Raw genomic sequence first — 22,865 nt, 5'->3', positions numbered from 1 at the left:
AAAAAACAACAGGAACACACATATACAATATATCCTGGAAGCCGACTTAAACAGGTTGCCACTGTTCACTCAAGATCACATACAGATAACAACATTCTGGCAGTGGAAGGGTTCTTCAATTGCATTAGCATGAATTATATTAAACTCAGCCCTATGAAAGAGAATCCTGTTAGCAGAAGGGTTTATTTTTGCCCATTGATTGCTGCACATATCACTCATGCCATGAGACACAAAGCAATATCATAGAAATGCTACTGTTGACACTGGATTTAAGTTAATGCAATGAGAGCCCTTGACTGGGAGAGTAGTGATTTTTTATTCACAGCATGAAAACCTTTGTTCTCTGAGCAAACAGCACATATGGCAGCGAAATCAATGTTGCTATGGCCTGCACCTGTTTTTACTTTTCATTGAGTCACTTCACAGGGGGGAAGTGCAGAGGATGCAGAGTGATCGCTGAGTAAACATGTGCTCAACAAGGACGGAGGTCCTGCGTACGTGTGTGCGACCTGTGTGACATCTGTGATTTCACTGACTATCACACCTGTCTACGGCCAACTGAAGCTTACTACAGCATACGAACGTGTGGGCTACATGTTACAACACACAATCTGGCATGCAGGGCTCTGAACAGATTGAGGTGTAAGAGCTGCGGGCCAAAAGGAAGAGAGAGAGTAGAGGTGTGAAAGGAAAAGCTAAATGGTAAAACGAGCACTGAAACTCTCTCAAACTCTATTTTCACTTGTCGAGTGACAAGGTTTGTTTATCTCTATATGTGCGTGTGGATGCATATGTCTGCTTTTGTTATTTGTCTATGTTCATGTCTGTTTCTTTCTAAGTTTGTATCAGCAATAGACTGGTATTTACATGACAGCTCCTCAGAAGTGAAGCCAAATCATCTTTATTGCCCCTTGGTGGCTGGCTGCATTATAGGTCATAATTCCGCCCCCTCCATGTTAGCAAACAGGACATGGGACAAACTGAAAAGTCTAAGTACATGCTACATACATTTTCTCAGAGATAGTTTCTGTAATTTTCGGTAGTTCTCATCTCACTGATGTAATATTGATGAAAAAATTCCTCTCTGTATGCAGAATTGTTGGGAACAGACATTAAGTAACTCCTAGTAAAGAAAACAAACTAATATATGCATTTCTAGGGCTGTACTTACAAAACTGGTGTAATCACTGTTTGTTTCTCTGGGATGAGGCCGTATTATGCTGTTGGATGGAAGAATGTCTTTTTCCAGGCTAAATGACCCTCCCCTGACCTCTTCCTTGCCTTTTATAGTTGAGGATCACCCTGCTCACTCATGCTCCTTGGTCCCGGGTTATATAATTGACTTTAGCCTGGGATGGAAACTGGCCGTCTTTCAGTCAAACACATCGACTGCAGTGCCCAACTGTGGTCCGCCATCTGGATTCAAACAGGCACTTACCACACACACACAGATATCATTCACAAGATGCATGAGTGTCAGTATGAATATGACTTTCGCACATGCAAATACAGCGGCAGGATCTCCCACACCATTAAACACGAGATGCTTATCGGGTCAGCTGCCGACAGCAGACGAAGATGTAAATTAGTTCATAAAACACACAGCCTTGCTGGGACACACACATTCACATACTCAAAGAGTTATATAAGAGCTATATATAGTCCTCCACATCCAACCTCTGCCAAACTGAGTTACACAAAGAATTTAGCACATGGCCGAGTGGACGGTGCATCCAACTTATAAAGGAGTGTGTATCAGAGAAAGTCTGTTGACCCAAGGGCCAACGACTACCCCCAATGACTCACCGAGGGAATACTGAGGCCTCTCTAAGGGAACCAGATCATGGGAGGGAGGGGTAAGGGCTGTCCCCGGGTAATCAGCAATCTTGATCAGAGGTATTTAGAGCCCCATATGTATGACTGTTGGTGTCTGCATGTGTGTACTTGCACTTCTAAATTTGTGACAACCAATTTGAGTAATAGACCTTATGGAATGAGGCAAGTTTGGTCCACGCAGCTTCAAATGGCTGATTGAGGGTTAAGACTTGGTTTTAAGGTTCTGATTAAAATAAGTTTTAGGTTAGGTTAGGGGACAACACTAGAGACTATAGGAAATGCATTATGTCAACGAGGGTCCTCACAAAGATAGAATTACAAGTTTGTGTGCCTGCGTGCGTGTGTTTATGTGTCTGTTTAAAGAGGCACTTAGTCAGGGAGTTCCCTCAATGTAATAGAGGGGCCCGGCTCAGCACACTTAGCACACCAACCCTCAGACTGTGTTCCAGCTCTTCGATAAAACCCCTGTTGAAATGTCAGCAAAACAACCCAGGACCAAGACTCAAGGCAGAGAACAAAATGCATCAGCAACGCAGATCAACACTTTCAAATTGTTTGGGGAATCCTTATTAATGCGAAAAAGCATTGCACCCATTCTCACCTCATTGGGCTTTTTACCCATGGTTTAGGAATTGATTTGGAGACAGACCTTCTCCCTTATAGCCTCGCAATCTTTGTCCTGCTATCCATGAGCTGTTTTCAGTACCCAGGGCAAGACAAGAGACAGTGGGAGGACGGGCATTCGCTGTTAGGGTTCGATAGCTGTGGAACAACCACCCTCTGTTGATCAGACAAGCTACCTCAGTATCCTCTTTTAAAAATGCATATTTATAAAATGGATTTTAACTGGACGATTGTTAGTTTCATTGCTCTATTTGATCAATTGCCTCTTGCATTCACTTGCATGTATTTTCTGTTTTTATGTCTGTGAGGCACTTTATAAACCTGTTTTTTGAAAAGTGCTTTATAAATGAAGTTAATTATTATAACTATTATCTGAAAATATAACTAAAATGACTTATTGCTCAGTGATGAATATGTGTAACCGACAACACCAGCTGGAATGTGGAAAAGACCATTTTTCAAGAGTTCATGTATGTGTCTGGTTAATAATAGAAACCTCACATTGCAAAACTGGTATTAGAAAGACTTTGAAGCATATGCAATTCATTTTAAAAAGTGTGGTTAGACATAGCACGAGTCTTGAATATTCGAAAAATAGTGCAGGTTAAGTGATGAGGAAGTGAAGGTAGAGTGGGCCTGTGTGGAGCCTGTGTAGACTGCAGCACAAATTTATGTTCTGACAGACTGATGAGGACAAAGATCAATCTCCATCCCCTCTGAAGTGGACTCATCTAGCTTTTCTATTTTGGTCATAGCTCTAATTGAAATGTTTTTTTCTGAACACAAGCAGTAGGTTCATCTTTTTGGTCCGACTATCTCACAGGCAGCAGTTGACATTTTCTCCAAACACGGCATGATTCTCTGCTGTTGTAGGCTGTAACAGTCATGCTGTTAACACTTCATACTAGAAAAGCACTTTTGCCTGTCCATTTTATCATATTCCAAGAGTCATGGAAGGACAAAGACAGAATCTAGTTATCTGGGCTTAGTCTAATCTTGGCGTAAATTGATTGATGTCGGTAGGTGCAGGGTGACTTATACAAGCAAGTTAATTTGGGCAACTGGTGTTTGCAGAGGGATGCCTTCAGAAGGAAAACACCAAATTATCCCTAAATGACTTTGTTACATCACAGAGTCAGTGCTGCTCTGCGCTGTGTGTATGACAGTCTCATTCAGACCAGATTAGGGGGTCAAAGGTTTGGTTTGCCCAGCTACACATGCCCCTCAGAAGGATCTTCTGGGGCAGGTTTGCCCAAACATGGTCAAAGATAATAACATAGTCTGGTTGACCTCTGTAAAGTGCTCGGGAAGCTGCGGAATTCTGGCTACTGCAAAACAGCATATGGAACTTAGAACAATGCCTTAGAGGATTCAATTGTCCTAAATTAGAGGAACTCAAAAGAGGAAACCCAATTTCGCGGAGTGGGCTGTTACATCTGAAATGAAAGCCAAAGATTCACCCTCTCTCCATTCTGCTGTCCAGCTCAGAGGAGGAACCAGAGAAATGAGGGATAACCCAGCACGAGAAAAGGGTAATAAAGAGAAGCTTGAGAATTTGAGAACCAGTCAGGAGGAGGGCAAGAGGAGGGCAAGAGGAGGGCAGGGGGAGGTAGTAGGGATTACTCCAAAAATATGGGATTTCTCCCATTGCCCAAATAAGTACCTATTAAAAGAGAATCTGTGCCCTGCTGAGCTACCGATAAGGCAGCCAGGAGAAAGGAGTTGTGGAAATAGAACATGACCATATAGAGAGGGGAGCTGTGGAGAGAGGGAGCAGGACGGGGGCAGAGGTTAAACGGTTCCCCAGAATCCGAGCTTTCCACTGGCATAAACCCAGTGAAGAGAGTCCCTGCTGACTGACACAGCCTGAGGGCCTGCTCTGAGCATGGGTGAGCATGGGCAGCTGAACTACTGCACAACAAATCACAGCTTTAATTTGGTTCCACATCCAAGTGCCTTGTTTGAAAAGACTAATGATGAGAAACCGGAGATTTTTCATCAGGCTCTTCAAAATTCAGCCCAGAAGAAGGTGACTTTTAAACTACTAGACTGACAGAGAAAGTGGGAAGACAGACACAAAAAGAGGAAAACCTGTCTTGACAAACAAACACCCCACAGATGTTGCTCCTCTCTGACACCACTGGTCTCCATAGCAACCCTCTGGCCAGTAACAGCCTCAAGCTCGCCTGGCTGCAGTGGCGTCATGCAGACGCACGCACACAAACACCATACACATACAAACACTCACATTTCAGCCACTGAATGGGATACCAGTGTGTATTAATAGAGACAGAGGGACTCACTAGCCCACCCAGACCAACTACCCCCTCGGGCCTTACCGGAGCACAGGCACATCTCTAGTGGGAGACCAACTACCCCCATCATTAAAAGCCTCGGCCACACACACACACACACACACACACACACACACACACACACACACACACACACACACACACACACACACACACACACACACACACACACACACACACACACACACACACACACACACACACACACACACACACAGTCTCTCAATTCTAGTAAACAAGCCCTGTAATTGGCGATAACAGATAGCTGGGAATTATACATTAAGGCTGGTTTGTGTTGCTGCTTTCCCCCGGTACATGCAAAAAGCACTGGTTAAATATTAATGCATTCAGCCATTTTAACATGGAGAAAAATACTTTTTCTCTAGAATTTTCCAGTGCATTACAACAGTCGAGTTCTGCACAATTATTTAAAGTGGCACCAGGACACACCCAGTTAGAGAAGCTATGTGTGAAAACAGCGGATCATTTCCCACAAAGGTCCACGGACGATAATTCTTAATAATTTTCTCAAGAGGACAAAAGAAAGGAAAGAAGAAAAGTCCTTGTTTACAACAAGATCAAATCAATCCTTCCCTAATAAAAACTGCTGTTTTACTGACGATTTGGACATGTTTTCGCTTGAAGCCTTTTGTACCCAGGTTTTATCCTAAATAATAGAGATATATCATAATCTATTGGATTGACGTGCAACAGGTGTGAGGCCTCGGCAAGGCCAGCTGGCATTGCAGAGAGATGACTACCGATGTTTCTTGTTCGGCAGCATTACCAGGTGTGTCACGGAGATCTGAAAATTGTCATTTGTAACATAATTTGATCTGTCAAGCTGCTCTGTTATCATTTAGGTATACGGCCCTGTCCAGAAGAGAGAGAGGAAGAGGAAGAGCAAAGTGAAATGTCACCCAGGGACGAGACATCTTTGTCCTAATCTCAAGTTTTGCACGTTGCTAAACTTGACCTTTGTGTTGTTTTACTCATTGCATAAATAACTCTGATTTCTGACATTGCAGCTATGTCAGGTAGTGTCTGTTGGATTTTTCTTACCAAATTGGAAAAAAACAAGACCCTAATACGCATTACTTTCTGAGGTATATGTAGAGTGTATGCCTGCATCACATCACATCACATTAACAGGGAGAGATGCTCAGTGTTATTAAGGTGACAGCAATTTGCAGTCCGAGCCAGGCAGTGACCTGATGATTACGTAAAGGACTGAAAAAGACTGTGAGCCTCTGTGCTGTAGTGTATATATGTGGGAGGTGAATGTGAGCGTTACTTACCTGGTGACAGACAGAGGAACAGATAACTGAGGGAAGGGGAAATACTGGAGGACAGCAGCACTGGACCACTCTGAAAGAAAAAAAAAAGAAAAAAAAAATGAAGTGCAATTTGCAGATATCCAACTAGCTGCTAACTTATCTAGCTTCCTCTTGGGTTGACACACAAGCACGTCCCTACATGAGCGTTTGCACGCACAACACACTGGTGTGTAATCACCCGCACCCACCTCGTCCTGTTTGGCTTGTGCAGATTTTCAATCATTTCTCTGGCTTCTTCTAAATAAACTTTTAATAGGAAGCTGCTGCCCTTAAGAAAGGCTGCCTTCGTCAGAGGGGGAGCTGTGGGAATGAGCAGGCAAATAAGACAAGCGGCACCACCTCCGCTTCTCTCTCTGCCTTAGATAGAGGTAGGTATGTCGATGAGGTAAAGAGGGACTGCTAAGAGCACGACGTAAATGTAATGTACAGATTGGGTCAAAGGGACAGAGGGAGAGACAGAGTGGGGAGAGAAACAGGAACAAAAAGGGATAATCCTCCTCTTGGCAAGACACCTTATATTCTTATATCCACAGTTCCAAACCAAAGACAAATTCCTGAACATTTCCTGTTAGATGACTGTTCTGCTTGTGTCTCCCCGCACCTAGTCGTCACAGCTCCGTCTTGCTTTGCCGAGCGCAGAACAGGAACTGCAGCGGTAATGGTTTCTTTATACAATCACTCTGGAAGATAAACTTTGCCAGATAAGCGTGGACGGCCCAGGATACATTTCAACAAGCAAGTGAGGAACCTGGCCGTCCTGGAGATTTTATTTACATGGGGGATTATCAAAGCTTATTAATGTTGATTTTTGTAAGCCCGATAAAAAAAATGTATCCTGTGACTGGCTCTTTTGTTCCATTGTGCAGAGGGCTTCTCATACAGAACCTCCTCTGGGCACATTTTACAGAGAATGGAACAACATGGACTTATTAACTGTTTAACATGAACTACTCTACATTACTTTAATTCAGACACCCAATGACCCCGGGCTACACATCTGATGACGTGTTCAGAAGCATGGAAGAGACAATATTGCAATATTTATGTAATGACAGAAAACATATTGTCATTCTAATATGATTGCAAAGCATTTTGGACATATGCAACAAACACATCCATCCAACTGCACAACAATCCATGCAAAAGATGTCATCTGTCACTGTTACTTTCCTTCTTCTTTTTTTTTTTTTACACAACCTCTCTGCCTATTACTTCCTGTACGACCACTTCCTGAATGAGTTGTCTCTCCCAGGGGGGAATCGTCTTTAGAAACACTCAACTCTCTGAATCTCATAAATATCCATAAAATGGTAGTTTATGAAACACACTTGGACCAAAATTGCCACAAGGCTTCACCACATTAAACACAAAAAATGTGTTACTAGGGTTAAGTGCTGAAAGGAACCCTGACAGCTTTATGCAATACAAAGGAGTGGCCCTTGATTACTAATCTGGCTATGCATAATATTATAATGAGCAGGATTATGAATGACATGACGCTATAAATGGCCCGTGTAAACCACACGGGATTGCTGTGAAACATATTTTGCCTTTCACAGAAAACTATTAATTCAAGGGGAACTTAAACAAAATCAATTATATTGAATTGATTTTCGGAGTCAATATGTCTTCAAAAGGTAATCTGCCATCGATCAACTCAATATTGACCGTGCTACATTAATTTTGCTGGTGATCATCTGCTTTCTATTTGTATTACTTCCTCTCTCTGTCTCTCTCTCCCTCTGCTCTTCAATGTGAATGGGCCTCTCTCACAGTCGCAGCTTATATGGATCAAATATTCTACATGTCAAGTGGCTTCACTGGAAAAGAGCTGTTCACAGGCCTCTTCAGCCAGGGCAGCGGATCAGTGGGAACGCTCGGTGCCAAAAAAAAGAGGAAGTCACGTTCTGTATACAGAGATCAGTATTTATGTTATGCTGTGGAGTAACAGTTTAGTGAGAGAGAGACAGACAAACAGAATCTCCTCATGCAGGTCATTGCCTGAGCAACCTCACAGCAAAGGCTCAGTCCCCCCCGATCTTTAATCTGGACTGGGGGACAGCTAAGATGTCCATGGGGACAGCTGTAGGCTGTAATGACTCTGTAATGTAACAAAGCAAAGAAATCCAAACAAATTTAAAAAAGGTACAAATATAAAATCTATCCCACAACAGACAGGTTGATTTGTTCTATTTGTTTGATTTTAAATACAAAGCCTGTCCGAAGATTTTTTGACCAAGATAGGAGAGAGGAAAGTAGTGAACTTCTACACACTGTCAGCATTAAATGTACAGTATGTACGGTCTCTCAATCCAAACAATAACAAGAGGCCTAGTTTGATGACGTCCTAAAGCAGCATGGGATCATGGGAGTTGTTTACTTCACCACCATTGCTGAAGAAAATCTAGCTGACGTGACTCAGATGCAAATAATGTTCACTGAGTAGGTGTTGCTTTGATTTTTATTCACGTTACGCAGCAAGCGTGATCCATTATGAGTAGCCAACAGGCTAACTGGCTAGCAATGTGTTTTTCCTTCATAATGCATCATTTGCACTGTAGGTTATAGCAGAGACGGGGCAAAGTTATGAGTAAAGTGGATATCATGCAATCAAGATGGTGACAAAATGAATCATCCAATTTCCTTGAAAACAATTTGGTATTTCTCTGGGTTTGAACGTTGGTGTAAACATTTCGGATAATGTAAGTACACAACTCAACAAAATGTATAACATAGGTCTAGTTGGAGGTCTTAATGGAGAATTGTTACATATTATATCTTTGAGTGTAAGTCTTTTGCTTTTAAGTGACAAATGAGAGCCCAGAGCTACCATGGAAACTCACTGGAAGCACCTCTGCTAGCATAGTCCACTGGCGGATACAATATATCAAACAAAGGATGGATGTACTTTACAACCTGAGCTCTCTCCCCCTGCCCTTTCTGTCTGTCTGTCTGTCTGTCTGTCTGTCTGTCTGTCTGTCTGTCTGTCTGTCTGTCTGTCTGTCTGTCTGTCTGTCTGTGTGTGTGTGTGTGTTTGGAGTGTGTGTATTTTTAGATGGTGCTATTCCAAGTAACATCCAGTGGCGCGATAATAATTCCTTTGATTAGGGCAACAGGTAAGAGGCTGGTAATCTCACCCCTGCCTACAGGAGGATTTAAACGGTGTAAACAGTGGCAGAGCCGCCATCATCACTCAACCTGTGACAGCTCTACAGGGAAAACACACAGGGGTGCTGATTAAAAGGACAGCACCATTAATGCAGCCAACCACACACACTCACTCCCACAGGTATTACAAGATGGGCTGTGGCAGGGGAAGTGACATTATACATGTTACCTGGAATAGCCCAGTCTAAAAATAACACACACATGAAGGAGAAATGTGGTTATAAAACAAGTGTGGCATTGCTCAAAAGTGAAGCAGACAAGTGCTATCTGAAAATCAAAACCAAAAATCCTATCAACCTTGTCTCAGCTCAGTTTCCCTGCTTTGCTCAACACCTCCCAGGGTATTGAGAGGATAGCTCTCATTTTGTCCCTGGCGTTAGATAACTTCCTCTTTTATCATTCATCTCTGGGGTTCACAGTGAGGGGACATCCAATAAGAGAGGAACATTCTGAGAAAACCCTTGCCTCCCGTTTTTCATGCAGCTGCGTTCTACAGAGCGACTGGGCTCCTCAGAGGCTTGAGGTGGGGTCACCAGATTGGAAAAGCGATTCTGAGGCCAAAGAACTGAAACAGCAAGCCCTAAAAATAAATTATCTTCAATCCAGACCAACAGGAACGCTCTGACAAAATATAACAAAATTAGCCTTCCAACACTTCTCAAGCTCACAAAATAACACGTACGATTTTTCTTGACTCTTTACATAAACAGCAGCGTAAAAATGTCACGTCATGGGGCGATTACATCTCATTGTCTTGTCCTGTTACCAATGTTAGGTTGCTAGGTAATCAGCAAAGACTCCAAGAGGCTGTTTTCAGCTCAGTGATAAACTAAGATGACTGGCATCTTTGTATTTATTGTACAAATGTGAGAGTGGTATTAACCAATCAATTTTTTTTTATGACTTTGGAAAGTAAGAGAATAATTGGATGTCAACCAAAATCTGTGGCAGCTTAAAACGGTCAATTCAACTTTGTCTGACCGCCAACTGTGCTACAGCTCCTTCTATGTACAGTTAACATTCATGAAGGGGCTCAGAATGATGAATTATGTATTGAGCTTCAATATGAAGGATTGTGAAATAATTTAAATTACTCATAGACCCAGAATGTGGCACACCTCTGCTTGTTGAAATTATTTGCAGTTACTTGTTTCTGTTTCCATAGTTATTTTAACAATGTAAAAAGTGCTTGGTGAAGAAATAGAGGAACTGTTGAACGCCTAAGAATTTCCATAATATATCTAAATCTATATACAGTTACCTTTTCCCCCGTGTGTAATTGCAAGTGGCTATGATAGAATACTCTCTATTTTTATATTTTATATTCAAGATACACTAAAACTACAAACCAAGCAAAAGAAGAGTACTGACATTAACTGAATGAATGAGTTGAAACAACACTCTCTTACTGTGTTCTTAGTAGAACGTGGGTGAAATCAAACTGGGAGGTGAGCAGAGAGAAGCAGAGAACGTTGGAGGAGTAGAGGGAGGCACTCAGACAAAGAGAGACATGCACATGCACCAAAACATTTCAAATACACTCCGACTTTTCAGTGTTTTCTTTCTTTTCTGTATGAAGCTGTCAGGAGGCAGCTCCCCGAGGGCCAAAATAAGAGAGAGACAGCCAGAGAGAGTGAAATCCAGACAGAGAGAGAAAGGTGAGAGGGAGATTGTTTCTACTTGGTGAGTCAGACAGAGAACTCACAGAGAGAAAAGCTCTGCTTCACTGCCCTAAAGAGTGATTGACGACTGTGTTTCAAAAGGACAAAATTAGGTGCATGGACGCACAGTACTTCTCCTCTTGCACCTTTATGCTGGCTAATTACTAGATCACATGTTATTGAGTGCAAAATCCAAGGACAGTAACTGAAGGAATATGGTCTTTACCACCAATGATGGCAAAGTATTCAAACTCATCTCATACTGACAATAGCTATTATACAGCATATTTAGTGCTAATATGGCATTGAACACTATAAGAAGTGACACATTTGCAGGCTCTTAAATGTCATTTTAGCCATTGTAAGGTACTGACCTGTTTCAGATGTCAGGGGTGGGGAACCTTTTGAGGACCATTTCAATTTTTCTTACAGCCTTAAAAAGGGCCACACTAAATTACTGAACATCACACTAATCTCTCTATTCGGATGGTTGGAACTGCTTCTCTTGTGCAATAATATTTGATGTCAAATGGTAGTGATGAGGATGCTACTCCCAAGTCGTCAGAACTGAGTCTGCGCATGAGTCATGTAGTAGTGCGCGTCTTCTCAGAGTGAGGAAATCCTAAGGATGTACGTTGCATGCAGTTTATAGAGCTTGAGTAGAGGGAGTTTGTTGTACTGAGCTTGTCATTGCTTTGCAGCTAAATGAGTTTGTGTTGAAGCTGGCAGGCAGATCAGCTGATTCCACCTTGGATTGCTTAACAAATATGTTCAATTCATTTTATTAGCTTATCATGTTCTGACACCGCTCAACGCCTGAAGGAGTTTTGCTTATGCAGCAGCATATTCAAACGTCATAACAGGTCTTTACTCTTGCACAGCAGACCAATGCAGTGTCTACAGTTCCAGTGACCACAGCTTTGAATTTGCTTAAAATGATTCCATATCTGAAAGTAGAGACCTGAGGTGCAGGATGGGACATTAAAGTTTCACCTTCTGCTCTGAGAGGTGCTTAGTAATGTCCAACATGAAGGCCAAATCACACAGCTACTTGCCATCACTTTCATTATACAAAAATAGTTTGCCTTTTTTCAACTATACCACTGTAAACGCCAAATCAAATTTTATTGTTCATGTAAGAGTCTGCCATTCCTACACTGGATTCAAACTGCCAATGCACAGGAGCTTCACCGGACACAAGGGCTGAATGTAATTAAGCGTTGCTATTTTTTATTTTACCCCATTGGTATCAGCAATTTCCTGTTCACTCTCCCACAGCCATATCAGATATGTATTAAATTACTGCTAATGCAAACCAAACATTTCCGACTGCTGCTAGTGTACATTCAAATTATTCATCTGGCAAAACACGGAGTGGCTTTTATTCCACAGAAGTCGCTGACAAAGCCGTGTATTTGGTCGGCTCAGACAGGGTCTTTTGAATCTGCCATTATTTTATTTTTGAGGGTGAGTAGAGAATAAGGAGCAGCTCACAGTGGCAGCAGCTTCTTGTTCCATTAAACAGAAGAGTGGCAGGCTGGACCTCCAACTCCTTACACCATGTTCAGTATTGAATCAGATCGCAGTGGTAATTATCTGACTCACTGCTTTATTAATACAACATGAGTTTGTTTGTCTACACTGTAAACAGTTGCTTTTCAGCTGGATTTCTGACAAAGTAGCTGCTCAGTGAGTATTTGCAGATATATTAAACCACGGATCATGATAACTGCTGCTGCAAAACTGCAAAGATTACAAGCTATTTCAAGTTACAGTCTAATGCTGGGTTCTCAGGGTCGGATTCATTCCTTTATCCATAAAATAAATAAAATATTGATATGATCTGATTGCAGGTTTGACCTTTAAAATAGCTCTTGAAAGGTTTGCAACAAAGGGACTTGCGGGCTTATTCAAGCATGTCACTGCTTGTCAACGGCAAAAGGAACAGCATGTTTGAAGTCACAATAAAACACGTCTTGTAAGGTCCCTTCTTAAACTCTTGCATCAGTGGAGTGTGTATACAGAATGATTGAGTCAGTTTTAACTGAGCCAGGAAACTGCTGTGACATGATAACCGTCCACTTTGTGAAATACATAACAGCTGTAATGTATGACCTGTCACTTTTTTTCTGATCTTCAAAGGCCTGATGGGATTTCTCAAGTCACACATTCTAGTGTGTTACACTGTATATATCATATAATTCTCACGTAGCAGATAAGGTCACTGGGAAATAAAGAGGTCACAGAGATAGGGGCACAGAGAACGCAAGTTGAAGCTTCTCAATAGCGTTTTACCCAAACAATTGCCAGGATTGGTTAAGTGCTGCTTGGAAAAACTGTATATATTATACGTGCTTCCCATTCATAATAATGTCATTTGGGGAGAAGAGATGTCTCCCAGCATTTGCCAAAAGAATGTTTACAACTCTCTTATTATGTGCTTTGATTGTGACATTTTTCTAAACTTTACATTACTTACAGCAGTTTGTTATGATATCCATCGAATGGATTTATGTGCCAAGTCCAGAGGTTTGTTTAAATGACATGCGAGAAGTGGCTTATGAGAAATCGCCAGGGGCCTTTGACAAATATCTGGCACTGATCAGAAATCCATGTGAGGGAACTGTTTGCCCACTGCACTGTGTTGTTTATACTCGGCCTAAAATGTGTTTGTTTCTCTCCATCCTGGAGTTCAGGGAGCTTTTTTTTTTATTTTATGAGAAAACCCACGAGCGCGGTCGGAAAACAAAAAAACACGGTTAAAATCCACTTTGTGTCTCAACACACAAAACAGACATAAATTAGCCCTGTATATAACACTCCAGGCTGTTCCAGAGACATCTGCATAGAACCAGACAATCCCTCACAGCCATTAAATCATGCAAGTCAAAAATAAAATGGGAACAATTGTGTGTAGTGTGTAATCTGCATTTCAACTTAGCTGAGCAGGATAAGTGATAAGCTCAGCCGTTAAACGTTACATCATTGCTTGGACTTTTTATCTCATACAGTAGTGGGCTGATTAAAGATGCTCTTCTGGCACATACTGTACACACACACTAACATCTCTCTCTCCTTTCCCAGCCAGACAAGAGCCGTGCTGTAGAAAAGGAAGAAGCAGCATTCTTGCTGTTTATCTAGTCATCTGATCTGGCCAGCGAGTCATGTGTTGGAGCCATGTTAGAGGCTCAGCAGCATGCTTGAGGCTAACCCTAACCCTAGTCCAGTGTATTCTGCTGTTTTCGGTCTCTACTTTTCCTTTCACACTGCTCTTTTGATACAAACAAGCTGTGTCATCCTCCAAATCACATTCATTTAAAAAAGATATGGTCACCACTGAAAAGGACTTCCTTGCAAGACATCTTTGCATTTGAGACATTTGAAGCTCATCTATTCTATATTCCAAATATGGGTAAATTCTTATATATATATGTAACTGAAATGTAGAAGTTTTATTTCGTATTGAGGCCCTTGTTATGGAAAACCACAACCTGCTTTGCATTTGTCTTGTTCAAACGATAGGTTTCAGTCAATACACTGACAAAATGCAGAAATCAATCGATTGCTAAGTGTCCCTAAAGGTTTCGTAATATCCCCCTCTCAGATATTGACAGTGTGATAAATGCAGTAATTATTTTGCTGACTTCAATCATCCTCGTCAGTGGATTGAAGAAGAAGAAAAAAAAAAAAGCCTTATTCTCTCGATTACTGGGCGGGCTGGGTATAATAATAGCTATCCAGGGGAGGATGGTACAAAATCAAGCTTTGCATTCTGGAGCGAAGGTCGACAGTTTAATTGGAAGTGCAAATTGCGTTCACGTGTATCCCCACAGTGGATTGAGCCATGGATAAAGTGAATGTGCACACGGAGAATGTGAGTGAGAAGGAGCGGGGGGGATGGAAGAATGAAAGAGTGCACGTGGTTAGTCGAGCTAGAACTATCATCACTTTTGTGTTCTTACCTCCTTAAAGCCTCATTCACACAGACCGGGATGCCTGCTACCGAAGCAGCTAAGCTAATGCTGCCAATTTTTGGTTAAGAACGAGTAAATATTGACTTGATGACTGCAGCTCCCATCTGCTGGTGTGAGAGTAAGCGGCTCCCTCGCTTTCTGACTGTTTTGCTTACGCTCTCCATCTCTCCCTCTGTTTGTGTGTGTGTGTGTGTGTGTGTGTGTTGCCTGAGTCTGCAGAGAATACCCCTGTCATTATATTCAGCCTCCAGCCACACTTACCCTTGTAGTGGAGACCAACTCTCTCATCACTGATGTCTCATTTTCTTCCAGCAGCAAACAGCGCCAGTCGTATTTATCCATAACATGTGGAGCGGTCGGGTTCGAGGTTCAGGTTTTGATCAGCTGTGCTGCGTTTGAAGCCGAGACTGACGGAGCAGAGCTGAGAGGTTTAACAGTGCACAGAGCAGAGGGTAATGCTGGAGAGAACTGAGCCTCTTATGGCTGCGTCTGCACATAGAGCTGCACATCCATAGTGATGAGTAGAGCCCTTCTCCTACGATTTGGTGCTATATAAATAAAATACTTTACTTGACTGGAGCCAGACCAATTTTGTCGGTCTGCTGATTTAATCACCTGATATTGTCTTCCAAATATATCGGCATACGTGCTGCTGCGAAAAGGATTTTTTTACGAAATGAAAAAGCAAAAAAGATGCCTTGAATAATTTAGAAATGGTGTTGTCATCATAGTTTAACCAGCAGATCCTGTTCCGACTCCATTTATTAAAAAATCACTGTTACAGTACATGGAGCAGATCACAGCAGACAGTGGTGCAGTGTGAAGCAGTGTCTTCATAATAAGCTGCTAACTGGTTTGTGATGTACATTAAAAGAATCAATCTGGGTAGGATACCTGCGGGTTCAAGTTGTGCAACGGGTAAAAAATATATTTATAAAAATTCACAAGTACAAGGATGGAAAAGGACCGTGCATGTAGCGTGTGTGTTTGATCACGGGTTACTGGTCGGGTCACTGGACATATGTTAATAGGTCTGGATTTGAGATCAGGGTCAGGTCCAGTATACGGAGCTCTGCGGGTGTGGGTTTGCAAAAATGGACCCATTACAAGTGACGTGTTTATGACCATGATCAGTATATTTAATTCGCTATATTAGCTAGCTTGCTATTCATATCATATATCGATGTTGTTTTGGGGGGGGGAATTGACTGTATTTATATAATGCTTATCTAAACTTACTGAACACCGTGCAGCACAAGTCACATTCATACAGCACTACTATATCAATCGAATGGCAGTCAAATACTGCCAGCACAGCCATCAGGGGCAATTTGGGGTTCAGCATCTCGCCCAAGGTCGCTTCGAGGTGCATACTGGAGAAGCCAGGGATCAAACCAGCGACATAAGTGGATGAACAGCTCCTGATACAAAGCCATTCCCTAAACTTGGCATCCGCCCCAAATCTTAAAAAGACTAGTAAACATTTTACTGAGTCCATTAATGATGCTTGAGCAGTTGTAGACATTCCTACTTTTTAAAATCACCTGCAGTGTGGTGCTTGAATCTACATTCCCGATAATTGAATTGCACAAATATTCAGTCATGTACGAAACAATGATTGAAAACATCTCTTACTTTTTAAATTGCAAAACAAGCGGCTTCGGCACATTTCGATGAGCATGAAACAGTTTTACCATATCAGCCATTAAAATCCCGACCGTAACATTGTAAAATGCAGTTGCTTTAAAAGTGACACCAACTCTGCCTGGATGCAGCCCCAGGTAACTGTCACATCCATATTTTCAAAGAATGTCAAGGTCTGAAAATGCGGCTGAAGGCAGAACAGCGTATCAGGGTGCTGGATGCAAACATTTGCGATGGGAATTGATTAAGGTAGGTGTTGACTCTGCTGCTGCTGACATTGCTGCCGGTACAGTGTCGGTGTATGACTGCTGCTGCTTTTATAACAGCATTTGTTCTCGTCGTTTAAAAGAGTCTGACAGAGATGCTCCTTCAGAGGCAACGCTGAAGCTAACAGTGGATGAGCCTGATATTTCGAAGGTTGTCTGTTTTCATACACCGTCCTATATGATGCTTTTCTCTTAACAAACACACTGAACACTACTCTAAAAACTGCAAACAGAATCATATGGCTCAAAGGATTTTCTATCGAATGAAATCCAAATATTACTGGTACCTTAAGTTCTGTTACTGTACAGTGTTTAACAAGCTGGGTAATTATAATCTGTTAAAATATTCAAAGCAGCAGGAGCAAGCTGCACTATCCCTGCTGGATTGAATACATAGAGAAATTAAATGAGCCATAATTGCAAAAAAAACTGAGAAACTATACATGAACAATGTCCATTGCACATCATTGTCCCCCTCATTGACTACAAAGAGGCAAACTTGTATCTATTCTACTCTTATATCTATGTTATTATGCAGCCACATTATGCACTAGAGAATTCTAAGCGAGGAAAGATTATATTGTTTAAAATCACAAAAAGAGCAGAGCCCGCGATTAAAGACTTGATTAGAATCAATGAGCCTGTAAAATAATGTGAACATATACTTTTTACAAACTGATGAGTCCTGTGTTATCTGGACTACAGCGACAGACAAAAAAAAGGCAAAAACAAACGTGTGTTTTTTCCTGTCTTAAAATCCTTATTTTTCCCATAGTGCCTTGACCTATTCTGTTGTACTCACGCTTGAGTTCACCTTACAAAAATAATTTTGCATAATTCCAATAAATCGTTTCTGTGTGGCGCTTGCATGTTCTGTTCTCCCCGTGTCTGTGTGGGTTTTCTCCGGGGGCCTTCCTCCCACAGTCCAGAGACATGCAGGTTTGAGGTATAGGTTAATTGGAGACTCTAAATTGTCCATAGGTGTGAACCTGTTCAATGTGTACCTAGCCTCTCGCCCAATGTCTTATTGGTTTCTGCTCCCCCCGTGACCCTCAAGAGGCAAAAAGCAGTATAGATAATGGATGAATAGATTTAGTTAATGATCTTGCTATGTTAAATCTTGCAAGTTAGCCGCTTGTAGAATTCAAAGCTTTCTAAAATAAATTCTGTTAAGTATCAGAACCATTGCTCAACCCTGACAATAGCATAGCAGTAAAACTAAATAAATATATTTCCTATATTCAAGCAAACATAATGTCAGGGTAATGAAAAAGTATACGTCCCTCCTCTATAATATTAAAGCTTAAAGCATACATCAATTAATCAGGCCCCGGGGCCGACAAACATCCTTCATGCTACACATGACATCATTAATACAGATTACATCTTTAATACAGAACATATTACAGAGAGCAATCACCTCTCAGCCGCATTACAGTTTCTAGGTTGGCAGGAGGGAGCATGCGGCTGCAGAAGCCACGCAACCTGCTTATCAGTGAGTGATGTCTGGCCACGGACGGGCGGGCGCTGCAAATCAGTCTTGTTTGAAAGATACAGTGAAAAATTAGGGCCACTTGCTTTCATCATTCAGCACAAATCCAATAAAATGTCTCTCGGCCGCAGCTCTCAATGCAAGCTCGTTTTACAAATGCAGAATGCTTTGCCGGGAAACGCATTTGTATTCTCTAATGAGAGAGACGGGACAACAAAAAGGCAGAAATAAGAGTCGAGTAGATTTCTGTGGTAAAGCCAACATGGCAGGAAACACCCCTTATCACTCCTCAGCTTCCTGTTGGTTGTTGTTTAGTTTTCCTCTGGGGTTTTTTTGTGCTTTCAGAAGCACATGAGATTACACACCGAGACATCCCGATTACATAAGTTGTCAGGTAGGCCTTGCAGGGAGGACGGGGCCATATGTCTCACGCACATTATGCATACACTTTATTTAATTGACTTAATGCAGATTAGACCATTAATATGCAATCGCGAACCGGCTGCTCCGGAAACTAATATTGAAAAGGTGATTGTGAAACCTGACAATTCTAACATGGACTGATAAAAAATAAGAAAAAGACAAAGAAACCTGTATTGAAGCAGAGAAAGAATAAAATAAGAAACTCACCAGTTCAGCATCAATAACGCTCAGCGGGAGAAGCTCATGTCTTGGCCTGCAGAGACAAAAAAGGACATACTTTAAGAAGGAGAGAGAGTTTCATAAATCACAAGAGACCTGAATGTGGACTTATTTGGCTGAGGTCTAAAAACCTGTTCCGTGCAGTAGGAAGGACGGGACCTGAGAGAGAACCGCTCAGAGAGGCGTGCACATACCACGTCCCTTTATGCCGCTGCCAAGGAAAACATCAAGTAAATCACGATATTGACAAACAAGCCTCGGATCAGCCTTATAGCTCGTCAGACTTTAACAATAGGATAGCGACAGGGTTGTGATCCAGCACGTTTTCTTTAACATGCTACCATAAGACTGGGTCTGTCAAATCTAGTGCCAGCCTGCTCGTCTGCCGGCCGATCAATCCATCCGACTGTGCGCGCTAGATCTCTCTGTGAGGCCTCAGAAACATCCACGAGGATGACTGACAGCTTTGTCAAGGGAGTCGCGTGTGAAAACAAATAAAACTGCGCTGTGATAAAAACCTGCTAGACCACGTCAAAACAACAGGGACAGAAGAGGAGACAGCCGAGCTAATCTAGACCAGACGTCTAATAAAAAGGGAAAAAAAGCAACATGAGAATAAATAGCGAGGAAACAAGCGGGCGAGCATGCCAGCCTTTAAAAAAACAAGTAATAGAGACGTACAGTAAACTGGCAGGCAGCGGGATGGATTCCAACTGAAGTCCCACCAGAGGAAACCTCCAACCTTCGAGCAACTCAATATGATGTTGGCAAGGACGCCAGTGTGAAAACATACAAACAGAGAAAAACTGATTTTTTTTTTTCTCACTTCATTTGCCGTTTGGACCAAACCCTTCAGCTACAACTGAGCTTTCCACAGAACTGCCAGAATCCCAAAAGACAACACTGGGAAATGTGTGCGCCTCAGACACATCTCATATCCTCATCGCACAAATATCTGTGGCTGCAGCACAGTCACATTTGCAAACATTGAAAATGTAATAAAAAAAAGCTGCGGATCCAGGCTTGACATGTGTGTGCCACGACTTTGAAATGTTGTTTTACTTTCCTCTTCTTCCATTATGTGTTGTGTTCTTTTATCCGAGTGTCACAATCTATAGTTTTGTTGTGACTCGGAGCAAATATGTTGTTATTCTGTCAGTTTGAATGCACAGAGATATTGAAAAAACACGTTCTGATTCTAATTCTGAACACTTCATCCATCCAAATCTGAGCAGTAAATTAAATTGCAGCCCTCGCCACCTGCTTTGCATAGAGAAAAACACATGCTACAAATTTCAAGCAGGACACAAAAGGACAATTTTTACTCAAAAAGAACAAAACAGCAACCAGTCTCACAATAAAAATACGTAGCACTCACAAAATCTGCAAATTCTCCAAAAATATTATGTGATATCAGGGAGAACATGAGGCCATTACATTTTTAATGGTGGTTTTCCAGCACGATAATGAAGCATTTGCAAAAAAAAAAAAGAAGATAGCAATTATCATTAAAGCCCTAATCGTGTTGTCATCATATTACCAAGTACAGCAGGACAACGCTGCCCTGTGCAAGACCTGCTGAACATAACCAATCATTTCTGACGACTGAGTGCACCAAAGACATAACACTACACAATGTCCTCTGCTCCAAACAAAAAAATACAAAAAAAACACCTGCACACCCACAGCCTGTAAGCTTCTTAGTGCACCTCTGTTCATCCACAAAGCCTCACAGTCCGGGTCTAAGCCACAGGTAAGGGATTGCAATTGTGTGAGGGAGGCTGATGTTTGACTGTAATCACCACTGAAACGTTTACGTGGCTGTGTCAATACGCCGATGCAGAGTTTCCTTTGTGATCCATCATTTGCACCCGAGGACAAAGTGTGAGCGAAGCTGCGGGAGACAAGACGACCTTCTGTAATTTTACACCCACGGAAACACTCCATGAACAAAAGTCTGAGATAAGATAAAGTGGCCAAACAGTGTTTTACAGCACACTGTAACACACCTGTGGTGCTTTTTTGACAAGAAGAATACTTCCTCTGCAAACACGGCTCACGCCTCACGATGCAGAAGTGGACAGAGGACGTCCGTGTGAGCAGGTAACTCCTCATGCAACAAGTTTGTTCATTTACACCCAAGTGAAACCCTGTACCAGACAATGCATTATGGGCTGTTTGGACTGCAAACAAGCCGACAGGTTATTCCTGAACAAACAACACGCTCACTCTCTGCCTCCCGGGTGTGTGTGATAAAACAGGTTATGAAAATAGAAACCTGCTTTCTGAATCGAGCGTGTCTTTTTCAACCTGCATCAAAGAATGACACTTTTTTAGATATGCATCTCCAGCTGTAGAAAAAAACGGATGCAGACAGCAATCTGACAGTGATTAAACCTAAAACTCGGTGGGAAGGTGTCAGCAACGAAATCTTATCCCCAACATCTTCTTTTCCACTCACTTATTTGATGCACATGAAGAGAATAGGCTGAAAATAGGCTGAAAATATACCTATTTTTGACAGATAGAGCAAGAAAAATCAGATTTTATCACGTTACATATGGAATATTGTATTAAAAACTCACCGCTCACTGATATCACAATGGAGACGCGTTGAAATAGACAGAAAATAAGCCTCGTTCGAGTCAGAAAGCAGCTCTTTTGTGTTTGCCCTGCCAGTGAATCAATGACACCTTGCAGAGTGGGATGGATGCATGGCAGCTGCAGCTCCCACAGTCTGTGGATGCAACATATTAAATTAACCTCGCAGAGAAAAACCCTCGTTAGTCTGCACATGTGTTTATGTATAAATAGATAGAGAACAGTGCAGCGGACCGTGATGTCAACACGAGCCCGGAAACAGCCGCCCCGTGTCGCTGAGTCCATTGACTTTTATTTTATGGCCCCTGTGCTGTCGCCGTGTGCCTGTCACATCGGCCGGGGCTGCCTCTTGCTCTGTCCCGCTACAGCTAGCTCCGGAGACTAGCCTCCCTCCCCCCGGCAGCCGCTGGCAACATCCAGCAACCAACAACCCCCCCACCACCGGCACCCTGCAAGTTCTCAGGCCGCGTGTGTCACGTTTTTACCTGCGAGAGATGAGGAGAGGAGCCGCGGCGCCGAGGGGAGAGGAGAAACCAAAGCCCCCGCTATCAGGGCTGCTAAAGGTCCGCTCGGTTTGAACGCGTCCGGGCTAGCTAGCTAGCGACACACGGCTAGAGAGCGCGCGTGTGTGTGTGTGCGTGTGTGTGTGTGAGTGTGATGGAAGCAGCTTTAACGTGATGGAGTTGAAGCGCCTGTTTCCCCAGCATCCCCCAGTTTGACTGACAGCTCCGCGTAACCCTGCGTTAAAGTGAGCCCCCTACCCTGAAACATCACAAATCATCAATACTAACGTTAGTGTGTGTTTGTGTGTGTGTGCTTACGTGTGCGTGTTTCTTACGTGATGTCGCTGCAGCAGGAGCTCTAATCCGGCGGCGGTGAGGGAGGAATGATGCTGTGCAGAGTCCGGCTCGGGACTTTCTCTCTCCCTCTCTCTCTCTCTCTCTCTCTCTCTCTCTCTCTCTCTCTCTCTGTGTGTGAACCTCTCTCTACCACAGTGTCTTCCCTCCAGCTGCTGCTCTGTCCCGTCTCCACCCCCTCCTCCCTCCCTCGCACCCCCGCTCCCCCGCTGCTCTTGTACCACACTCGCCCTCCAGTGGAGAGAGAGAGTGAGCGGCCCTGATGATGCTGCTGCTGCCGCCTCTGGTGCTTTGATTGGGAACACCCCACTGTCTGCCTCCCTCCCTCCTTCTCCTCCTCCTCCTCCTCCGCACCCACCAAACAAACGTGCGCGCGTGCACAACAGGCGCGCGTGCTCGCAGGGGAGTGAATGAGCGTGGCTGGGGTTGACACCAGGGGTGAGTCATC

The 22,865-nt window shown here is 42.8% G+C and overlaps 1 protein-coding gene across 6 annotated transcripts in view; it reads right to left on the bottom strand.

Moving 5' to 3' along the window:
• Positions 1-22,573, bottom strand: part of LOC118099588 (1-phosphatidylinositol 4,5-bisphosphate phosphodiesterase beta-4) — a 68,402-nt gene extending 45,829 nt beyond the window's left edge. Inside the window, exons 1-3 of one of the 6 annotated variants that reach the window (XR_004694306.2) lie at positions 22,399-22,573; positions 18,948-18,993; positions 6,074-6,143 (exon numbers count right to left, since the gene is read on the bottom strand). The gene's annotated coding sequence lies outside the window, so the exon portion shown is untranslated. Of the gene's footprint in view, positions 1-6,073; positions 6,144-18,947; positions 18,994-21,544; positions 21,642-22,045; positions 22,147-22,381 lie in introns of those variants that run through there. The other 5 variants (XM_035144262.2, XM_035144259.2, XM_035144258.2 and 2 more) reach the window with 5 other exon arrangements.
• Between the last annotated feature and the right edge of the window lie 292 nt (positions 22,574-22,865).

Source organism: Hippoglossus stenolepis, chromosome 20 (assembly GCF_022539355.2).
Source record: "Hippoglossus stenolepis isolate QCI-W04-F060 chromosome 20, HSTE1.2, whole genome shotgun sequence".
In the NCBI taxonomy this organism is placed as follows: domain Eukaryota; kingdom Metazoa; phylum Chordata; class Actinopteri; order Pleuronectiformes; family Pleuronectidae; genus Hippoglossus; species Hippoglossus stenolepis.
Note: the sequence above shows the minus strand (reverse complement) of the source record. Positions and strands in the feature narration are given on the sequence as shown.